Consider the following 23,576-nt stretch of genomic DNA (forward strand, 5'->3'; position numbering starts at 1 on the left):
ACGATACAATGCTAAGACAAGTTATTATGCAAACTGAAATAATGAAATTGGACCCCCACCATACCGAAAATAAATTTCTAAGTTAAGGCTAAACTACATAAATTCTAGAAGAGAATATAGGAAATTTCTTATGACTTAGAGGAAGAATTTTTTAAATAAGACTAAAATAGCTGGGCTTCCCTGGTGGCGCAGTGGTTGAGAGTCCGCCTGCCGATGCAGGGGACACGGGTTCGTGCCCCGGTCCGGGAAGATCCCACATGCCGCAGAGCGGCTGGGCCCGTGAGTCATGGCTGCTGAGCCTGCGTGTCCGGAGCCTGTACTCCGCAATGGGAGCGGCCGCGACGGTGAGAGGCCCGCGTACTGCAAAAAAAAAAAAAAAAAAAAAAAAAAGACTAAAATGGCTAAAATAAATTATTAACTGCTTCGCGTGAAAAGTATTAAAACTGTTAAGAAAGTGAGTAGACAGACCACATACTGTGAGGAGATATTTACCAAACATATCACTGATTGAGGAATGGTACTCAGATGATTTAAAGCATTCCTAAGATGTAATAAGAAAAGACAAACAACCCAATGGAAAAATGGGCCATCGAAATAAGTAGAAATTTTGCAGAAATGCAAGAACAAAAAAGTGATAGACACGGACAAAATTCTGACAATCTAATTTTTATGAAAATAAATGAAAAATAAGACCGCATAGAGATAATAGCTTATACCTATCAGACTGGGAAAAAATTTTAAATGAACAACGCCATTTATGGACAATAATATGGAGAAAATGTAACTTTCTTTTGATGCTGGTCAAAGGCAAACGTTGTGCAATTGTTTGTGGCGCAAACTGCACGTCCTGACCTAGATGTAATGCACTTGCATCCCAGGAACTCTCCCACATCCTTTGATCCTCACACGCATGCACCAGAGGGCAGACACAAGCTCCTATGAGCACAGAAACCACCAGATGCTCATCAACTGCCGAATGGAATCCGAATTTCAGGGAAAATGAGTGCATGACGGCTACAAGTATCAACATGGCTGGATAGATAAGCTATATTAAGGGAAAGAAGCAAGCCACAGAAGGATGCACACAATCCACTTATATAAAGTGCAAACAGCAGGCAGATCCAGGCACTGTTTAGCTGGGCAAGCTAGACGGTCCCGGACTTACGATGGTTCCACTTACATTTTTTCGACTTTAAGATGGTGTGACATTTATATGCATTCAGTAGAAACCATACTTCAAAATTAAAAAAAAATTGATTTTATACTGAAGTATAGTTGATTAACAATGTTGTGTTAGTTTCAGGTGTACAACAGAGTGATTCAGTTATACATATACATGTATCTATTCTTTTTCAAATTCTTTTTCCATTTATGTTATTACAGAGTACTGAGAAGAGTTCCCTGTGCTATACAGTAGGTCCTTGTTAGTTATCCATTTTAAATATAGCAGTGTGTACATGTCAATCCCAAACTCTCAATCTGTCCCTCCCCCCATCCTTTCCCCTGGGTAACTGTAAGTTCGTTCTGTAAGTCTGTGAGTCTGTGTCTGTTTTGTAAATAAGTTTGTATCTTTTTTTTTAGATTCCCCATATAAACGATATCATATGATTTTTGCCTTTCTCTGTCTGACTTACTTCACTTAGTATGATAATCTCCAGGTCCATCCATGTTGCTGCAAATGGCATTATTTCATTCTTTTTTATGGCTGAGTAATATTCCATTGTATATATGTACCACATCTTCTTTATCCATTCCTCTGTTGATGGACACTTAGGTTGCTTCCTTGTCTTGGCTATTGTAAACAGCACTGCAATGAACATTGGGGTGCATGTATCCTTTTGAACCACGTTTTTCTCTGGATATATACCCAGGAGTGGGATTGCAGGATCATATGGTAGCTCTTGAATTTCGATCTTTTCTCAGGCTAGCGATAAGCAGTACAATCCTCTCTCGAGATGCTGGGCAGTGGCAGTGAACCACCCCATCCCAAGGGTAAACAACCGATATACTTACAACCATCTTGGACCCAGACAGCCATTCTGTTTTTTTGATTTAAGTACAGTATTCAATAGATTACATGAGATATTCAACCCTTTATTATAAAATAGGCTTTGTGTTAGAGGATTTCGCCCAACTATAGGCTAATATAAGTGTTTTGCGTATGTTTCAAGGAAGCTGGGCTAAACTATGATTTTTGGTAGGTTAGGTGTATTAAATGCATTATTTATTTGTTTATTTATTTTTGGCTGCTTTGGGTCTTTGTTGCTGTGCACAGGCTTTCTCTAGTTGTAGTGAGTGGGGGGGCTACTCTTCATTGCAGTACATGGGCTTCTCATTGCGGTGGCTTCTCTTGCTGTGGAGCATGGGCTCTAGGCATGCAAGCTTCAGTAGTTGTGGCACATGGGCTCAGTAGCTGTGGCTCATGGGCTCTAGAGCGCAGGCTCAGTAGTTGTGGCACATTGGCTTAGTTGCTCCGCAGCATGTGGGATCTTCCCGGACCAGGGCTCGAACCCGTGTCCCTTGTATTGGCAGGCGGATTCTTAAGCACTGCACCACCAGGGAAATCCTTACATGCATTTTTTTTTTTTTGCGGTTCGCAGGCCTCTCACTGTTGTGGCCCTCTCCCGTTGCAGAGCACAGGCTCCGGACACACAGGCTCAGCAGCCATGGCTCACAGGCCCAGCCACTCTGCAGCATGTGGGATCTTCCCGGACCGGGGCACGAACCCGTGTCCCCTGCATCGGCAGGCGGACTCTCAACCACTGTGCCACCAGGGAAGCCCCTTACATGCATTTTTGACTCGGGATATTTTCCATTTACGATGGGTTTATTGGGATGTAGCCGCATCATAAGTTGAGGGAGATCTGTGTAAACATAGGTGATTTAAGACAGGGGTGACCTCTGTGGGTTGGGGACGGGGGACATCCATGAATTCTGGGGTACAATCGTGCTCCTCCTGTGTGATGGGTGCATGGCTGTGTATTTTGTTCTTTAAACCATTCACATAGTTTTCAATACATTTTCTTTGTCCATATGCTATTGTTTATAATAAAAAAAAGACAGGGAAAGAAAACAGTCATATGCAGAGCAAAAAATCCTAAAAGGTCCTTATGAAAAAGACTAATAACAAAGGTATAGGAATCATCTGAAAAACCTATAGAACTCCAATGAAAAACATGAATGGACACCCAATAAAGGGAGAATATTTCCTGGACAAGTAGACAGTACTGCAATATCAATTAGTCTGTAATTAGTCTTTAAAACCAGTAGAATCTCAACAAATTTCGCAGCAATCTTACAAAGCCACTTCTAAGATTCCTAGAGAAGGAATGTCAAGGCCAGGTGAAAGAGAAGAGGGCTAGTTGTACCAAATTTTAATTTTACTGACTTGCTTCGGACCACGAACCTGTCAGTGTAAAACACCCAGTGGTCTGGACAAACAACCAATCTGTTTCTCAATACATTTGGGCCCAAGACAAAAGGGGAAGTAACTAGGCACTAAACTGAGTTGCAGAGGCAGATCCGCTAGCAGACAGCCTGGGCACAGCCCTGGCATCCTTGGCGCTGGGTCCTGGAGCCTACAGAAGCCTGTGCCAGGCATGGAGGTGGGTGGAAAGGGACCCACAGAGGCGGGACCACATGGGGCTGATCAATTCTGCTCTCAAGCCTCCACAGAGAGAGGTGCCTTTGTCTGAAGTGCCAGGTGGGATAAAAAGTCTCCCACAATAATATTTCAGAATCACGTAGGCAAACTGCTGAGTACTATTGAGTATTATATATAGAATGGATAAACAATAAGGTCCTACTGTATAGCACAGGGAACTATATTCAATATCCTGTGATAAACCATAATTGATTGAAAGAAAAAAAATATATATATAAATGAATCACTCTGCTATACAGTAGAAATTAACACAGCATTGTAAATCAACTATACTTCAATAAAATAAATTTTAAATAATTTATCCCCCAGGTTCATCATCCACTTCATGCTAGTGGATGGCATAGAAACTCTAGCAGAGGTGATGATTATGATTTTTCACTGCAGCTCCTATTTACTGAGCACGTACTACATATAAGGCACCAGGCTGGATGCATCACAGGATTTCTTTTAATCCCACAAGAACCCGGAGAGGGAGGTCTCCCGTCCCAGCTTGAATGTCTGTTCTTCATGAAGCTTCTCTGTTCCTCCCAGCATCTCCTGGGCTCCCAGAGCCTGTGCTCCTCGGATGCCTGGCTCGCTTGCTGTAAAAACGCAGGGCCCTCCTCCACACATAACCTTCACCCACATGTATTGGGACAGGCTTTATTTCTTAGCCTTCCTCAGAGCTTTAAAAGAAAAGTGAATTTCTATGAAACGGGCTTTAATTCACACACTGACCAGTCAGTTCTTCTGCCACTCAGGAAGGCACAGAAAAAATGTGGAGGCCTCAGTCCTCCTGGAACCCAGTTTGATTTCCAGTTCTCTAAGGGAATCAAAACTTGCAGCATGTCCTGGCTAAAGTTTCAAGAAATTTAAATTCAGGAAAAGTCTGTAACAACTTCTGGAAACAAAAGGGAGATTCTCTTTTTGTACCGTAAGATATTGCAAGCACAAAATATGTCTGTAATAAATTATGTAAAGATTTGGGAGGCTGAAGTGCTTTTCAACATGCAAGTTCCTCTAGAGAGAAATGCAAGAACATTGCAGTGACTTAAAAGCAAGTTTAGATCAAGAACACAGTGAGGGGAGAGAAAGGCTATCAGCCAAAAGGAAGGGTGTTGATGCTTTGCATGCACTTTAGTCCTGGAAGACAAGTTTCTAAAATCAAATAGCCATTTTAGACCCGTACTGCTGTCTTGAAAGGCAGGATGTGGCTGGCTTGGACACCGTGATGGTGAGGCCCTGGGAAGCCACTTCAACTCTGCTTCATCTATTACCATGGGCTTGTGCTGTCCCAAGGGTCCTGGTAGAGACCGATGGGGAGGGCCCTCTGAAAATACTCCGGGGACGGAAGGGGACTCACAGCTGTAAGGTGACATTATTCTAAAGTAAAAATATATGCACAGAGAGGGGCTAAAGATGAAAGAAGACCAGGCACGCTCCCAGGCCTGACTGCTGGCAAACAGCAGGTGAAAAGGAGCTGCGGTCACCCAGTAGGGTAGCCAGGCTGCCAGCTGCCCAGAGGCTGCCCGATACACTCCAGGTGGCCCCAGGCAGGTCACCACACACAGGGGCTCTCTGGCCTCCCTGGGGGTGGCCTCTTCCCTCAGACCACCCAGACCCTGGTGCCTCCCACTCCCACCTAAGTTCTGCTGTGTTTTTCCATCGGGTTTCCCTCTACCTATCCTAACACCCCTCTGCCCTTCACAAGCCAGGGTCCCTTCAAGTCCCTTATCCTGCAAGAAATGTTTGCTGATCATTCAACCAGCAAACTTTCACTCACCACCTACTTTGCGAGGAGCCATGGGAGGTGGGGTATAAGCAGGTTGGATATTTTCCCTGAAGACCCTATGCCTTGAAACAGGAGAGTGGCTGGGAGAGCAAAGCCTGCAGGGCAGCCTGCTCCCTGCTGAGCCTCAGGGGCCCAGAGAAGAGAGAGGAGATGCTGAGCTTGGAACCTACACCCTCAGGAATTCCCAAGAGAAGGGGCAGGGACGTGGTATTTACTGAGTGACTGCTCTGTGCACCTGGACTAGGTGTTCATGAGTTCCCTCAGGGCATTCTCACGGCTGCAGCTGAGGAGGGGGCTGGCGGGGGGCACAGACCTCTCCTTCCACTTCACCCTGGAGGAGAATTCTCAGCAGCGTGAACTGTGCCTGCAAAGACGATGCCCTGCATGCTTCCTGACCCCCCTGCCAACCCCACACTCAGCTCCGAGATGGATAATACTTTTTCTTTCAGCTTTTTCCCCCTACTTACTTTAAATTGCCTAAGCACACTCACCATGTGGACTTCACACCAACCTTGGGGCCCACTGGTGGTTCAAGGTGACAGCAGGATGCCAGAGAGGCCCCCTTCCCTCTGCCCTGCCTGTTTCCCAAGGCAGCTTCTCCTCATCCTTTGGCTTTAATGTTCCCTCCTCAGAGAGGCCTCCCAGGACCACTCTTTATAAAGAATTCGCCCGACCTTTATCCTCAATGACTCACCCTCTCTATTTTCTGTGGATAATCTACAATGACCCTGTTTATCAGTTTACTCATATATGGGTCAGCGACGATCACTAGGTGGGTGTCCCAGGAGGGCCGTGACCCGGGTCACCACACGGGGACACTGCATGCAGGCCAGAGGGCTTGCTCTGGGCCTAGGGCTCCATCCAGGATGCCAGCTGCTTTCCTGGTGGGCTCTGCCAGGCTGGAAGGCATCAGGACAACCCATGGGCACCCATCTCTGTAGGATCTGAAATGACTCTCTCGGCACGGCAGAATCACTCCTACACCCTGCTCACGCTGCACCAGGTTCACGAAACTGGCCCTGAGCAATCTGCCCTTGACAGTTTTCCTTTCCTTTAACAATCTAAAGCATTTCCAGTGGGTGCATCTCAATTTCACATTTCCACTGTTTATTACCTTGAAATTTCCCCTACTTTTTTCTAAAGTCGAAGCCTTGCTTTTTCAACTCAGAGCCAGAGTTTCATCCTTGTAGGAAGGGTACAGGAGGTGCTCAGTGAATGGCAATGAAGAAACCCTCCAACCTCTAACAAGATGTGTCAGCAACCTTTACATGGGTCCCACTCCAGTGGAAGCCACTCTGCTCCACCAACCTGGCTGTCAAAGCAGTGATATTGATGCAGCTGCCGGGAGACTGTACTCACCCGTGTTCCCCAGCTCTGCTCCCTGCAGCATCGCAGCACTCCACTCGATGGTCCAGAACCCAGGCCAGTCAGCTTGCTCAGGACCACACAGCAAAGCACCCAGCTGTGCCCAGCTACTCACTCCGTTCCTGCCCTTCCAGCTCTGTCATCCCTGGGGCATTGTTTTTTGTTTGTTTGTTTGAAATTGGCAACCTACAAGCATTTTATTATCAAAAGGAACAAAACGGGTGCAGCATGGGAAAAAGAGGGGGTCCTTCTGTCCCCTCAAGGGTGGTGGGCAAAGGAGACCCCAGGGTCTCAAGCAGGTTGGAATCAGACAGAAGTACAAAAGTGGTCACTGTCCAGGCAATATTGACCTGCCAGACATTTACCTCCTCACACACATCTAGGGCCACCTGGAATTGGGCATGCATGAGGCTGCAGGGCATGCAGTGCCGCTCTGCCATGGAAAACCTGACACGGGGCCCTCTGAGAGCAACTCACAGACAGAGGCAAATGTCACACCTGCTGGTCTCTGGGTCCTAGCTGTTGCCTCTTGTCGCCTAGAAGTGAGCCCTTCAGCCCCTAATTGCTTCCCCCACGCCTGGATCTGGGAGCAGGACAGGGTCCGCGAAGGGAAAATGCCAGGCCAACCCTGTCGGGAGGAGCCCGCTAGACCAGCCTGTGCCTCTACGTGGCCACAGGGTCTGTGATTTTAGGGCCTCAGGTGTGACTGCAGACCAGGTTTTGAGAAAATCAGACACAGAGCTGCTTGAAATGGAAGAGTCTTCTGTTTGACCTTGAAGCAGAAAAGGGACTTTTTGAGCATCTCCAACATGCCAGCCACAGTCCATTTGCTCCATCCTTATATTTGACCATAATTCTGTGCCACAGAGGCTAGCATGCCTACTTTAATGACCACCTCTCCTGGGCCTAGAGGAGTTAAGTAACCTGACCAGGGTCACACAGCAGTAAGTCACCTAGAATCTGAATGCAAGTCAAAGCTTTGACATTGTGCCTCTTCTTGAGATGCTCTGAGATGCTAATGATATTTTATCCTGCTGTTGGAAGGCCATGGTCAGCTCATCCCCATGTTCCTGGAGCCCCAGAGGTGTTTTGCCTGCCTGAAGGTCCTTCTGTGATAATCAAGCCCACAGGCCTGTTACTGCTCCTCCAGAGAGGGCTTTGCTTCTCTCCCAACAATAGCAGCCAAACGTTCTCCTTTCCTAACCTCTCCCTTCTCCACCGGGGATATTTTCTATTTCAAAATGGTTGAAATTATACTGTGACAATTACATTTCTTATTCAAGATGAAAATTTTTTTCACATCAGGAATGAAAACGGTTACTCTCCTGTTCTTTATTAAACTGGGAAATTTTCACATGGAAGCTAGGCAGCGGAAACACTTTTTATTCTAACATCTTGACCTTTAGCAACCTTTGATACCTTTAATTTATGTTGTTTCCCTGGTATCGTGACCTCTGCTGGGAGACAGGCAAGAGCGGTGAGGCTCCCCGTTGTGGCTGTCCCAGAGGAGGTGACCCTCCTTCAGGACCCCATCCTCCCACCCCAGCTCCTCTGCTTCCAGATGACCCGACCCACCTGCACGGAGCAGTGGTTCCCAAAGTGGGTGCCTGGACCACCTCATCAGCATCACCTGGAGATCTGTTAGAAATTAATGTTCTCAGGCTCCACCCAGAACCTGCTGAATCAGAAACCCCAGGGGGGCTGCCTATCGGTGTTTTCACAAGCCCTCCGGTTGGAGAACCACCGAGCTAGCCACTGCAGACCCCCTGGGCCTGGCCTCCACATATTCCATCCCCTCTCTCTTCTCACGCAGTCTCAGGAACTCATCCTTTTTTGTTTCCCAAGAGACCCACCTTCTGCAATTATCCCTTTGCCCCTCCCTTCCCAATACCTTCAAGCTCCTCCTCTCTGCTAGTTTTTTCCTCAGCTTGTTTCAAACATAATGGGGGGTGGGGTGGGGGCTCTTCTTGAAAAGGCATCTTTTATTTGACCTCCTGTCCCATAGAGACAACTCCCTCCTTGCTGTATTACCTTGGCAACTTATTTATTCTTTTTATGCATCACGTTTTCCTTTCTAAAAGTAGGAGTAATAGTACCTGTTAAACAGATAAGGTTGTAAGAGTTTAATGAGATAACATTAATAGAGGGGATGTGCTATGGGGATTAATTCCGCCGTCTTGGAATCAGCCTCAGCGGTTTTGCTGACGTAAGAGGTGTATTTAATGCAGTGATGAATATTGGTACATTTTTTGGATCCATGGCTCCAAGGTGAATTTCAGGGTGGGTTGGGCCAGCTTGTCAGCATTGTTTATGGATAACAGTGAGATGATGGTTTTTATCTGGTTTCAGTGAGGTGGAGGGAGGGCTGTGATGCTGAAGCTGGTCTTGTAGCAATAATGTGCCTATGTGACTGGCGGGGTATAAGAAGTCCCAGCTTAGACTCCATTTCGGCTGCCTCATTTTGAGGCATTCCTTGCAACCACCTATTATTCCAAGAGAGGAGTTACATCTGGCCTCCGCTGCAGGGGAGGCCAGTTGGAGGGAGCCTCTTCCTGGTAGGCAGCCTTTGGCTCCAAAGCAGTCCTGACCTTCATATTTGTTGCTGTATTACATCCTTTCTCAGCAATAACCTGTGGACTCGTAAATGTTGTCGTTTGGGGCCTTACGAGTCTTCTTTAGCAACAGAGTGCTGTCTGGCTGCCACTGTTAGTATAGGTGACATTACAGTTATTTTTCCTTCTGCCACATTATCAAACACAATTCCTTGTCGAACTGCTCACAAGAATTGTTGTACATTGCTTTCTTCATCCCTTCCTCCATTCTCTGCGCTCCCATCTCCCCTACCCGACTCTGGATCTTGTCCCTACTACCCAACCGAAACCAGAGTCACAAAAGTCACCAAGTCACTAACCTTTCAGCCCTTAGTTTACACAACAGAACACAGCTGCCATCTGGAACTATTCTTTATACACAATACCATCATCCTTCATGATCTGATCCCTCCTCATCTCCCCTCTACTTCAGTTTCTCTCAAATCCCTTTTTCCAACAAACTATGCGTGTTCTCCCAAATCTGTCCCTGGCTCAGCTCTCCCCTTCAGATAACTGATTCATTCAGATGACTCCCAAGTTTCTTGTCTTGTTTTCTTTTCTACCCTTCAATTCACAACTCCCTGAAAGTATGTCCACCTGTACACCTCACTGGTACCTCAAAGTCAAGAGAACTTATCTTCCTTGTAAAACGTGCCTGTTGACCAGATCAATCAAGATTTAAAAACTGGATTCTCCCTTCCCTTCCCCCTCTCCATCTCCATGGGCCCTTTAGGTGTCTCTCTTTCTCTATGAGTTAGTCTTTCCTATCTTCTCTCTTTTCTTCTTTGTCTCTCACCTCTCCTCTTTTCTCCCCAACCTGGGCAACCATAAAATCCTGACATTGATAGAGAATGGCCTTCTTCCATTTTCCCTGCTTATTCTCTTGACACCACCATCACTGGGCTACCCAACTTCATGCAGTGGTGTAACAGGATGGCTTGAAGAGTTGCCTCTGAGACCTCACACCTTGCCAACTTGAAGGTATAATGAGAAAGAAGATATCTCCATTGTAGTCTCAAATGTCTCCAGGAAGATGTTTATTAATTACAAATGGTAACTTTATGCTAGAGACACTTGGCAGATACAAACTCAATCAAATGATCAAGGTTAATGCAATGGACTAAATGTTCACGTTCCGCCCCAAATCATATGTTGAAAATCTAACCCCCAAGGTTATGAGGAGGTGAGGCCTTTGGGAGGTGACTAGGTCATAAGGGTGGAACCCTCATGAATGGAATTAGTGCCCTTATAAGAGACCCCAGAGAGCTCTCTCACTCTCTTTTGGCCATGTGAGGATACAAGGAGAAGCTGGAGTCTGCAAAATCTCTCATGAATTTGGATGCAAAAATCCTTAACAACATATTAGCCAACAGATCAAGCATATATAAAAATAACTATACACCATGATCAAGCAGGGTTTATTTTAGGGATGCAATGCTGGTTCAGTATTTGACAGTCAAGTAATGCAGTCCACCATATTAACAGACTAAGAAGGAAAATTACATGATCATATAAAGTGATGCATAAAAAATTTGACAAAATTCAACACCCCTTCAAGGTAAAAATTCTGAGAGAAATAGGAATACAAGGTAACTTCCTCAATTTAAGAAAGAGTATCTACAAAAAACTACAACTAACATACTTAATGGTGAAAGTCAGAATGCTTTTCTGCTAAATTGGGAACAAAACAATGACACCTACTTTCATCACTCTTATTCAATACAGTGCTAGGTGCTCTAGCCAGTTTAACAGGTAGGAGAAGGAAATAAACAGCGTATATTGGCAGGAAGGAAAGAAAACTTCTGCTACTTCTGGATGACATGATGTTCTATGTAGAAAATCTCGAGGAATCTACAAAAACTCCTAGAACAAAGAAGTGCAGAAGGCAAGGTCCCATGATACAAAATTAACATACAAAAATCTAGTGTATTTCTCTAGGTTATCAATGAACATGTGGACACTGAAATTAAAAATACAATATTATTTATAATTACTCATTTAAAAATGAATATTTAGTTTATGTATAGGACTTGTAATTTGAACACTACAAAATAATGATGAAAGAAATCGAAGATCTAAATAAATGAAGAAACACAATGTGTCCATAGCTTGGAAGACTCAACATGCTAATACTAATGCACTAATATGAAGGTGCTAATACTCTTCAGATTGTTATACAGATTTAGTGCAATTCCTGTCAAAATGCAGCAAGTTTTTAGATATAGGTAAGATTATCATAATACTTATGTGGAAAGGCAATGGAATGTGAATAGTTAAAACTATTTTGAAAAAGATGAATAAAGTGGGAGGAATCAACCTACACAATATTAAGGTTTACCATACAGATACATGGTGAGAGAGACATAGAGACTGATGGAAAAGAATAGAGAGCCCAGAAATATACCCACACAAATACACCCAATGGATTTTTATCATGGATAAGAGAACATGCAGTAGTTTTCCTTTCCATTTCTAACATAATCTCCCAGGTATCAGGAGATTACTTCCTTCTAGATCTTCCTTTCTCAGGTCACGAACCCTTCAGACACGATCTGGCCCACAGGATTGAGAAGCCCAGGTCAAGAACCCTTCAGACATGATCTGGCCCACAGGATAGAGAAGCCCACTGCCTTGACTAGTTGGGACCCATTTCTCCCATTCTGTTTACTGTAACTTCAGAAATTGGCATGAATCTACTGGTTATGAGACTGCTCTTCTTAAAAAATTTATTTATTTAAACATTTTTTTATTTTAAATTTTTAAGGATTTATTTTATTTTATTTTTGTTGAATAGCTGATTTACAATATTATATTAGTTTCAGGTGTACAACATAGTGATTCAATATTTTTATAGATTATACTCCATTTGAAGTTATTATAAAACAATGGCTATATTTCCCTATGCTATGCAATATGTCCTTGTTGCTTATTTATTTTATATATAATAGCCTGTATATCTTAATCCCTTACCCTTATCTTGTTCCTCTTCCCTTCCCTCTCCCACCGGTAAACACTAGGTTGTTCTCTATATTTGTTTCTGTTTTGTTATGTTCATTTGTTTGTTTTATTTTTATATTACATATAAGTGAGAACAAAGAATATTTGTCTTTCTCTGTCTGACTTATTTCACCAAGCATAATCCCTCTAGGTCTATCCAAGTTGTTGCAAACAGCAGAATTTCATTATTTTTTATGGCTGAGTAATATTCCATTGTGTGTGTGTGTGTGTGTGTGTGTGTATACACACAATAAGTAATATTCACATATATATATATATATATATACACACACACACACACACACACATACACCCCGCATCTTCTTTATCCATTCATCTGTTGATGGACACTTAAGTTGCTTCCATATCTTGCATATTGTATACAATGCTGCTAAGAACACTGGGGTGCATGTACAGTATATTTTCAAATTACAGTTTTCTTTTTCTTTGGATATTTACCCAGGAGTGCAATTGCTTGATCATATGGTAGTTCTATTTTTAGTTTTTTGAGGAACCTCCATACTGTTTTCCATAGAAGCTGAACCAGTTTACATTACCACCAACAGTGAAAGGGTTTCCTTTTCTCTACTTGTTTTTTTTAATTGTTATTCTTTTTTTTTAACGTCTTTATTAGAGTATAATAGCTTTACAATGGTGTGTTAGTTTCTGCTTCATAACAAAGTGAACCAGCTATACATATACATATATCCCCATATCTCCTCTTGTGTTAAATAGCTGTTCTTTGTTTCTTTGATTTTATCTTTCAACCTGAATTTACTGTTCCATTATCATCAGTATTGAATTTCATTGGATTAGATTTAGCACACCACAACTCCTGTCTATCAGAAGTCATCTGGACTCCTTTTGGTTCCACTTGTTGGCCTAACTCTGCATGTTTGCCCACCCCTGCTCCATAGCATTTACGAAACAGCTAGACAGGAAGGAAAACATGGCCTTACAGCAAACTACTAAAGACCCATTTCTAGGCTTAACTAAATGACTAACAGAAAATGTGTTCTTTGGTCATGGCAATGGTAAATCAAGGTTACATTTTTCCATCATTATCATAGGACTGCCATGAGGCATTTACAAGAGCAGAGAGTTATAGCTTGAAGGGACCCTAGAAGTAACCTAAAATCCAACACCTTCATTTTACAAATGGAAAACTTGATCTCAGAGGTAAAGTGACTTCTCCACAATTAACAACAGGTAGTTGACAGTTTAGGGATTTGAACCCAAATCTCCTGAGTGCAGTTTTTGTTTGTTGTTTGTGTGTGTTTTTATTTAATTTAGTTACATTATGCTACATCTTTACTAAGTGCACTGCAAAAATTCAGATGTATGATGTCTAGCATCTCCCCACAAAAACTCTATCCAGACAGAAAATGAAGTAGGAACCTACATTCACCTGTAGTAACACCACTTCAAGCTGCCCTCCTTCCTTCTGGTCATCTGTCCCAGAACATTATGTTACTTGGACATCACTGCCATAATTTTGAAGAATCAAATTTTTAAAATAAATTTATTTATTTTATTTACTTTTGGCTGCATTGGGTCTTTGTTGCTGTGTGTGGGCTTTCTCTAGTTGCAGCGAGCAGGGGGCTACTCTTTGTTGCAGTGCGCGGGCTTCTCATTGCGGTGGCTTCTCTTGTTGCAGAGCACAGGCTCTAGGTGTGCGGGCTACAGCAATTTCGGCACATGGTCTCAGTAGTTGCAGCTCGTGGGCTCTAGAGCAAAGGCTCAGTAGTTGTGGCACCTGGGCTTAGTTCCTCTGTGGCATGTGGGATCTTCCTGGACCAGGGATGGAACTTGTGTCCTCTGCACTGGCAGGCAGATTCTTAAACACTGCGCCACCAGCAAAGTCCCCAGAATCAAATTTTTATTCTTCCTCTTAAAACTCCTAAAAATTCTTAGGGTACTATCAGAGGAAAATCTCCTGGATACCTTGTTGATTTCACACATTAATTTCCACATATCTGTAATCAGCACCTGGTCCTTGGGATAGTGTACTCCAGCTTCTACTTATCTGTAGGTACGGTATAGAGAGAGGGCCTAGTAATTTTCTTCCTTATTTATAACAAATGATGCTAACAACTCATTAAACATTGTTTTCCCACAGGAGTGTGAGAGCACAGGACCTAGTTTGGCATATGGCACTCAAATGCCTCATCCTAAGAGTTGGCACCCCTGGATGCCATGTGTCTTCTATGTCAAATTTCAATTCAAGAGGTTATAGAATGTGTTTTCTAGTTTTGAAACATAATTTCAAGGAATTGTGACTTTTGTTCAAAAACTTTAAGTTCTAAATAAATGAGAGCACATGCATAAAATAGAATATTGAGACACTGAAATTGAATTTTTGAAGTTTTAAATGCCATGGGGAAACAACAAGGAAATAAAAACAGTTACAAGAAAATCATATATAGCATCACCTCAAGAATGTAAAAGTGCAGATATAAAAGACCAAAAGAAAATATGCTAAAGGCTTATCATGTAGCCAAATCTGCCAATCTATTTCTTTATCATTCTGGGATTTCTGTCTGACTTAAGATGGCCTTTCTGGATAGCCTTCCTAATATTTATTTGTATGATGTGACTTTTTACCCAACATTCAGATTTAAAACCCATCTGAAATTTATTCCTCTATAAGGTATATTCTTGGCATCCAATTCTATATTCATCCGACAACATCGATTAGGGCAAGATATTTATTAAATATGCCATCTTTTCCCATTGAGTTAAAATACATCTATGCTTCAATCTGTTTGTAAAATTGCCCATCTCTTTCAGTGATTTTTATTATTTTTCATTTTGTGTCAATACTATACTATTTGGACTAGTATAGTTACATAATACTTTTAGGATATGACACAACTCTCCTCTTACTATTCTTTTCCAAGCATCTCTTACCAATATTTATGGGTTTGGGCTCAGCTAAAACAAAAATCTAAGGTACTGATTGAAACTGTATATTGCATTTATATATTAACATCAAAAGGACTGATGTCTTCAAATACAGTTTCCCCATCTATGCACATAGTAGATTTCTCCGTTAGTTAGATTTTAAGTCCGTTATTAAAAATTTATACTTCCATACTTGTTGCCTTTGGCATGCATTCCTAGGGCAAAATAAAAATACAATATACACAAAGTAAAAGAGAGTCAGATAGATTATTTCCAACACTCAGCCCCAAAATTAGACTTCCTGATGTACAAAGAGCTTATATAGTTGATAAAGAACAACAATCATAATTATAAACTGGTGCAGCCACTATGGAAAGCAGTATGGATGTTCCTCAAAAAATTAAAAATAGAGCTACCATATGACCCAGAAATTCCACTTCTGGGAATATATCCCAAAGAAATGAAAACACTATGCTGAAGAGATATATGCACCCCCATGTTCACAGCATCATTATACACAATAGCCAAGACATGGAAATAACTAAGTGTCCAAAGAAGCTGTTAGTTGTGTACACACACACACACACACACACACACACATCCTCACAATATATATAATGGAATTTTATTCAGCCATAAGAAAGAAAGAAATTCTGCCAATTGGGACAACACAGAAGGACCTTAGGACCTTGAGGGCATTATGCTAAGTGAAATAACCCAGATGGAGAAAGACAAATACTGTATGATCTCACTTATATGTAGAATCTAAAAAACAAACAAACAAAGAAACCCAACCAAACTCATAGAAAAAGCGATTAGATTTGTGGTTTCCGGAGTTGGGGGTGATGGGTGGGAGGATTAGGGAAAGGTGGTTAGAAGGTACAAACTTTTGGTTACAAGATAAATAATTACTGAGGTTGTAATGTATGATATATTTGAAAGTTGTTGAGAGTAGACCCTAAGGGTTCTCACCACAAGGGTGATATTTTTATCTGTGTGAGGTGCTGAATGTTAACTAAATTAATTGTGGTAATCATTGCACAATATATATAAGTCAAATCATTATGATGCACACCTTAAACTTATACAGTGTTATATGTCAATTATATCTCAATAAAACTGAAGGAAGAAAAGAACAACAGTCATAGGGGATAATGGGCAAAAGCCATTCTTGTAAAAGAGGGATTGGGGACAGCTGATGAGAGTATGAAAGAAGACACCACCTAACACACCTCACAAGCAATCAAGGCAATGCAAAGCAAAACACAATAGTTTTGTTTACTAATCTGATGAGATTTGCAAAACAATAACAACAAAAAACTCTAATTTCCAGTGGTGCTGAAGATGTGCATCTCACACATTACTGGTGGGAGTGTAAATTGTAAAAGGATGGGCCAGCATAGGCTAAACGTTAAAATGCACACATCCCTTGAATGACACTATTAAGATATTATCTTACAAAAGTAAAGAGTTCTAGTACAGAAAAAAGCTGTATATAAAAGGCTCTCCCCATCCTGTGCCCCCAGCATCACTTGTGATAGCAAAAGTCTGATCAAAAATAAAGGATATATAGTTATCCCTATAAAATCCTTTGTTTACTTCTTTGATCTAATTAACATGGGGAAATGGGGTTTAAAATGAGAAAGCATGCAAATGAAACAGGACCTCAGATGAAGACATGTGACCCTCATACTTGCTGCAAGGTATTGGTCAGTGAGTGAAGTCTTCAGTCTCAGAACAACACAAGGTATGGATTAGAACAATATGGCTCCTCTCAAGCACACCCAGCTTGTAAGAATGGAATAAAATAATTTAACAAGGTGAATCTCTAGTTCCAGGACAAGATAGAGTAGAAAAAAAAAAAAAACCTGGTGGTGAAAAAGTATTTGAAGAAATAGTGTCTGAACATTTCCCCAATTTGGCAAAAGACATAAATCTGCAGATTTAAGAAGTTGAGCAAACCTGAAACATTATAAATCCAAAGAAATCTATGCCAAACACAAAATAATCAAATTCCTGAAAATTAAAGACAAAGAAAAAACCTTGAAAGCAGAGTAAGAGAAATGACATCTTACCTATAGGGGAGTATAATTCAAGTGAATGGATTTCTCATCTGAAACCATAAAGACAAGAAGCAAGTGGAATAACATTTTTCAAGTGCTGAAAGAAAAGAACAGTGAACCCAGAATTCTATATCAGCAAATGTATCCATCAAGAATGAAGGGAGAATTAGGGCATTATCAGAGGAAGGAAATCTAAGAGAATTTGTCACTAGCAGACCTACCTTAAAAGAATGGCTAAGAAAGTTCTTAAAATGGGAAGAAATGATAAAAGAAGGAATCTCAGAACATCAGGAACGGAGAGAAAAACATTGGAAAAAACAAAAGTTTGAGTGATATATGAAATTTTTCTTCTCCTTTTCTAAATTATTTTTGATAGTTAAAGCAAAAATTATAACACTGCTTGATGTACTTCTCAAAGTTCTATATAGAGGAAATATTTTAAATAATTATAAATAGGAGACAGTAAAGGGACTTAAATGGTGGTAAAGTATCTACATTTCATTCAAGCTGGTAAAATATCAACACTAGTAGACTGTGGTAAGTTATGTATACATAATGCAACACCTAGAGAAACCACTAAAATTCAAATAATTGAACTTATACAGAAGGTGTTCTCTAATCACAATGGAATCAAAATTGGAAGTCAATAATAGAAAGATAAAAGGAAAATATCCAAACACTTGGAAAACTGAACAACACACTTGTAAATAATCCATGGGTCAAAGAGGAAGTCTGAAGAGTAGTTTTAAAAAAATGAATTAAAAGAACACTAAAATACAACATATCAAAATTTGTAAGACACAGCTAACACACTGCTGAGAGGGAAATGTACAGCACTAAATGCTTACATTAGAAAAGAGTAAAAATCTCCACTTAATAATCTAAGCTCTTGGTTTACGAAACTAACAAAAGAAACCCACAGCCAGCAAAAGGAAGAAAATAATAAATATAATAGAAGTCAATGGAATTGAAAAGAGCACAACAATAGAGAGAAATCAATGAAACAAAAAGCTGGTTCTTTGAAAATATCAATAAAATTGGCAAGACTCTAGCAAGACTGACAAAAAAGAGAAGACATAAATTACCTATAACAAGAATGAAATGAAATATTGCTACAGATTCTCAGACACCAAAAGCATAATAAGGGGATATTAAAAACAACTCTATACACATAAACTTGGTCACTTAGATGAAATGGACCAATTCTTTGAAAAGCACAAGCTACCACAACTTATTCAAAATGAAGGAGATAATTTGAATATTCCTATAACTATTAAATAAATCTCATTTGTAATTTCAAATCTCCCCAAAGAGAAATCTCCAGGCTCACTTTGTTCCTGAAGAAGTTTAAAGGTTACTACCACACATTTAAAGAAGAATTAATACCAATTCTACACAATATTGAGTATAGTTCCCCGTGCTATACAGTAGGTCCTTGTCGGTTATCTATTTTATATGTAGTGGTGTGCACATGTTAATCCCAAACTCCTAATTTATCCCGTAATTAAAATAAAAAAAATAAAATAACTAATAAATAAAGGAAAAAATGAAATTAATAATGAAATAATAATAAAATGATAACCAAATTTGCCATTTTAACTGTTTTTAAGCTTACAATTCAGTAACATTAAAAAAAATATGAAATACTTCACAAATTTGCATGTCATCTTTGCACAGGGCCCATGGTAATTTTCTCTGAATCGCTCCAATTTTAGTGCTACCAAAGTGAGTACTGGCCAACTGACTTTTGATAAAGGTGAAAAAGTAATTCAATGGAGGAAGGAGAGTCTTTTCAAAAAATGGATATGTTTGCAAATTGGATATCCATCAGCAAAAAGACAATAAAATAAGCAAAAATCCCTCAACTTCACATTTTATACAAAAATTAAGTCAATGGAGCATAGATTTATATGTAAAACAAACCTATAAAATCTTTAGAAGACATAGGAGAAAAATCATTGGGACCTGGGGCTTGGCAACATCAAAAGCAAAATCAATAAATTGGACTTCATCAAAATTTAAACCTTTTTGGTCTGAGAAAGACCCTTAATGTTAAGAAGATAAAATGACAAGCTACAGAGAAAATACTGGGAGAAAATACTTGTAAACCACATACCTGACAAAAGACTCATATCTAGAATATATAAAGAACTCTCATAATTCAACACTATAAGAAAAACATTACAGTTGGAGTATGGGCTAAAGCCCTGAAGAGACTAGATATAAAGAAAGGCTCCAAAGAAGACGAACAGATGGCCAAAAAGCACATGAATAGATGCTCAATACTGCTAATTATTAGAGAAATGCAAATCAAAGCTACAATGAGGTAACACTTCACAGTAGTCAGAATGGCCATCATCAAAAAGTCTACAAACAATAAATGCCAGAGAGGGTGTGGAGAAAAGGGAACCCTCCTACACTGTTGGTGGGAATGTAAAGTAGTACAGCCACTATGGAGAACAGTATGGAGGTTCCTTAAAAAACTAAAAATAGAGCTACCATATGACCCAGCAATCCCACTCCTAGGCATATATCCGGAGAAAACCATAATTTGAAAAGATACACGCACCCCAGTGTTCACTGTGGCACTATTTACAATAGCCAAGACATGGAAGCAACCTAAATGTCCATTGACAGATGAATGGATAAAGGAGAGGTGGTACATATATACAATGGAATATTGCTCAGCCATTAAGAAGAATGAAATAATGCCACTTGCAGCAACATGGATGGACCTAGAGATTATCATACTAAGTGAAGTAAGTCAGACACAGAAAGACAAATATCTATATCACTTACACGTGGAATCTAAAATATGACAAAAATGAACTTATTTACAAAACAGAAACAGACTCACAGACTTAGAAAACAAATGTATGGTTACCAAATGGGAAGGGGGCGGGCGGGGAGGGATAAATTAGGAGTTTGGGATTAACATAGCCACACTATTATACATAAAATAACTAACAAGGACCTACTGTAGAGCACAGGGAACTCTATTCAATATTCTGTAATAACCTATATGGGACAAGAATCCAAAAAAAACAATGGATATATGTATAACTGAATCACTTTGCTATATACCTGAAACTAACACAACATTGGAAATCAGCTATACTCCAATACAAAATAAAAATTAAATTGAAAAAGCCAACAATTAGAGCTAATTAATGAAAAAATAAAAAAGTAAAATAAAGGCTTTTATGTTTAGAACCATCACTGCTACTGCAGCCAGTATGTAAATGGGGCTCAAGATGATTAAACAGCAACACCCAGGCCCTGTGCCCAGAGAGGTTTGTGGGTGTAATCCAGAGAAGACCACAGAGAGGGACACCCAAAAGGGACCAAGGTCAAGGTGTGCAGACATGGGACCTTCCCTGTTGCTGAACAGAGAGGGGAAGGGATTCAAACCAACCTTTCAGCACTGCCTGCACCAGGGCATCACCAATAGGGACAGGAAGAGTCAGCCGTACCTACTTGAAGCACTTAAATTTGAACTTGAGCCTATCTTTGCAGTTATGGCATCTGCTCCGGAGGACTGCTGGGTGGAGTGGACAGGCTGTCCTTGGAGGTTCTCAGTGCCCAAATCACGGGTTCCACAATGCCTTTTAAGTGAGTTTCCTATGGTAGTGCAGTGCCAGGCAGGGTTAAGCTGCCAGGAGCTCCTCTGGAGACGTGTGACATACAGGAGAGGGCCAGCGGGTGGCCAACACTCCAGTACAGAAGGGTGTAGCCAGCAGGGCAGAGGTACCCCACCTCAGCGATTCCATCTCCTTTGGGAAGGAGGGGTCACCATGATCACGGGACCACATGTCCGGTCAGTACTGCACTTCCCCAGAAACCAAACAGGACCCTGTGGGGCTCCTGGGCACAAAAGCCTTTCTGTGTCCCCCATTTCTTGATTACAGGAAATAGGCTTCATTCAGCCTCCATGACCTTCTCTCAGTTCCAAGAGGCAGATTACAGTTGGTAATCAGGGAAGGGAGGGGATGCAGAGACAAGGGAGTATCAATCGAGAAACAATAGTGCAGCCTTGGGGTAGGGTCCTGGTTTCCCCTCAAGGGATATACATAACAATATCTTTGAGCTGTTTTGCAGATACTGAAACCCCCACCAGGTGGAAGTTAACTGTATGCTGCCCACAAGCACATAGACACCAGACTGGTTGGAACCAGAAGGTTGATCTCCCCACCAACCAATCAGAAGAATGTCCATGAGCTGATCACGCCCTCTTTGAACCATTACTATAAAACTTCTCACTACCCCCTCCAGGTCAGGACACACAGTTTTGAGGGCATTAGCCCTCTGTGGCCCCCTTTGCCTGGCAAAGCAATAAAGCTATTATTTTCTACTCCACCCAAAACTCTGTCTCCAAGATTTAATTTGGTGTTGGGGTACAGAGGCTGGATTTGGCTTCACTCCCACCACCCCCAAATGAGCTGGCACTGCAAAGGAGCTGCATTTGTGGATGAACCATCTTTTATTACCTATATTTGATGCTCTGGCAACTTGGGGCCTTGCTGATCCTGGAGAAACGGCCTCTCCCAGGGCCAATTCCTAGAGATGGTAAAGAACCCATCCTCAAAAAGGTCCCTTCCTATACAAACAAACCAATTCAGAGCCCACATCCCCAGCTACAGACTCTGCTGGGCTTTCACACTCCAGGCCACTGTCCCTGCTGCCCTAATCACCCCAGGGCCAGGAACCCAATAACTAGGGACACACCCTAGGGCCCCGAACCTACTGAAACTATTCAGACCAGCCAATCCTAAGCCTGCTTACCCTGCCTGGCCTGGTCCTTCCCATGGAAACCACAGTAATGGCTCTTGCCCACATTTTCTCCTCACTCCCTCTGCCTTCTGACTTCCTGGTGCTTCCCCCTGTGGCCCCCTGTGGTGTGGCGTGCCCCCTCCTCCAGGTAACTCTGAGTCACAAACTATCTTTCCAATGGCAGTCATCTCCTGATCTGTTGCTTTACTATGCCTCAAATTATCTATTAATTCACTATATTTTAAAGTATTGGATTGGCCAAGAGGTTCATTTGGGTTTTTCCATAAGATCTTAGGAAAAACCCGAACAAACTTCTTGGCCAACCCAATCATTTGTCCTTGAGGTTATGACTGTTAAACTTCACATACTCAACCTCCCTTTCTATACCATGTGGCTCCATTCTTCACAACAAGACTTTTGGGTTGCTTCATCAAATCCTGAGTTAAAGGGGACCCTTTAGAATACTGAGAGAGATGGAACCAACTCCCAGCTTGGTTTACAGAGTGCGAAGGAAGTCAGCAGCCTGTCCCAGGGAATGAAGCCCACATTCAGGGTGAGAGACCCTGGGCACCGCAGCAACAGGGGTGGTTAAGCGAGGTGTGAAAGGAAAAATGTTGCCTGCCATATCAGGAAACAGAGGATGTTGCAGCCGTCAAGCCATCACATTACAGCCTCCCCGGGGTTGTGAGCCCTGAGGGAACTTAGGATGGAAACAGGATGCCCGCCATCAAGCAGTCAGTCACTGCAGCCACCCCCGATGGTGCACCCTGAGGGGACTCAGGGTGAGAAAACACAGGATACTGGCCCCAGGGAGCTGAGGTGCATATCAAAGGAATGATTTCAGTGAGCCCAGACTCTTGGCATCTTCCCATATACAGAAAAGCGCTGAATTCCTTAACTTGAGATGTCTGGTTTTCTTTAATTAACAGTAATCTTCTGATGTTCTGACCACCTGGTCTTTGTTGCAAGAACTCCTATATGTCCTGGCTCCTCCCTTCCCTCTTCAGAGCCATCCCTCAGAGCTACCCGAGAGGCTGCCTCCCAGGCTTTAGTCCTCAGTTCTGTTCACCAAATAAAACATAATTCTCAACTTTTAGCTTGTGCATTTTTTTCCCAGTCAACAGAGGTCTAGGTCAGAGTCTGGGGGCACTGAGTTTCTTCCCATTCTGATCGTAGTTTAGTCAAGGGCACACACAGGAGGGGAGTGTTACTGTGACCAAAACAGAACGAGAAAGGGCAGTGAGGGAATGAGCCTTATGCTAAACCTTGTTAACTGGTTGGTTTGTGAGCTGATGAAAGCTTGATTTCCCAAACCAGTAATGGGAAGCATTCCAACCTAAAAAGGTGTGAAGGATGAAGAAGGCAGATTATCCAGCAGGCCCTGGACTTAAAGGGGAAGTGAAGTGGGCGGCAGGCTCTCAGTTACTACATCAGGGTGTAGCCCAGAGTGA

At 41.8% G+C, this 23,576-nt stretch overlaps 1 protein-coding gene and 1 non-coding gene across 2 annotated transcripts in view; both read right to left on the reverse strand.

The window, feature by feature from the left end:
• LOC132532105 (OTU domain-containing protein 7A) overlaps positions 1 to 23,576 on the reverse strand; it is a 383,571-nt gene that overhangs the window by 197,320 nt on the left and 162,675 nt on the right. The window lies entirely within an intron of this gene.
• Positions 18,988 to 19,091, reverse strand: LOC132504628 (U6 spliceosomal RNA). Its single transcript, XR_009535002.1, has one exon. It is a non-coding gene; the product is annotated as a U6 spliceosomal RNA (small nuclear RNA).

Source organism: Lagenorhynchus albirostris, chromosome 1 (genome assembly GCF_949774975.1).
Source record: "Lagenorhynchus albirostris chromosome 1, mLagAlb1.1, whole genome shotgun sequence".
Classification (NCBI taxonomy): Eukaryota; Metazoa; Chordata; class Mammalia; order Artiodactyla; family Delphinidae; genus Lagenorhynchus; species Lagenorhynchus albirostris.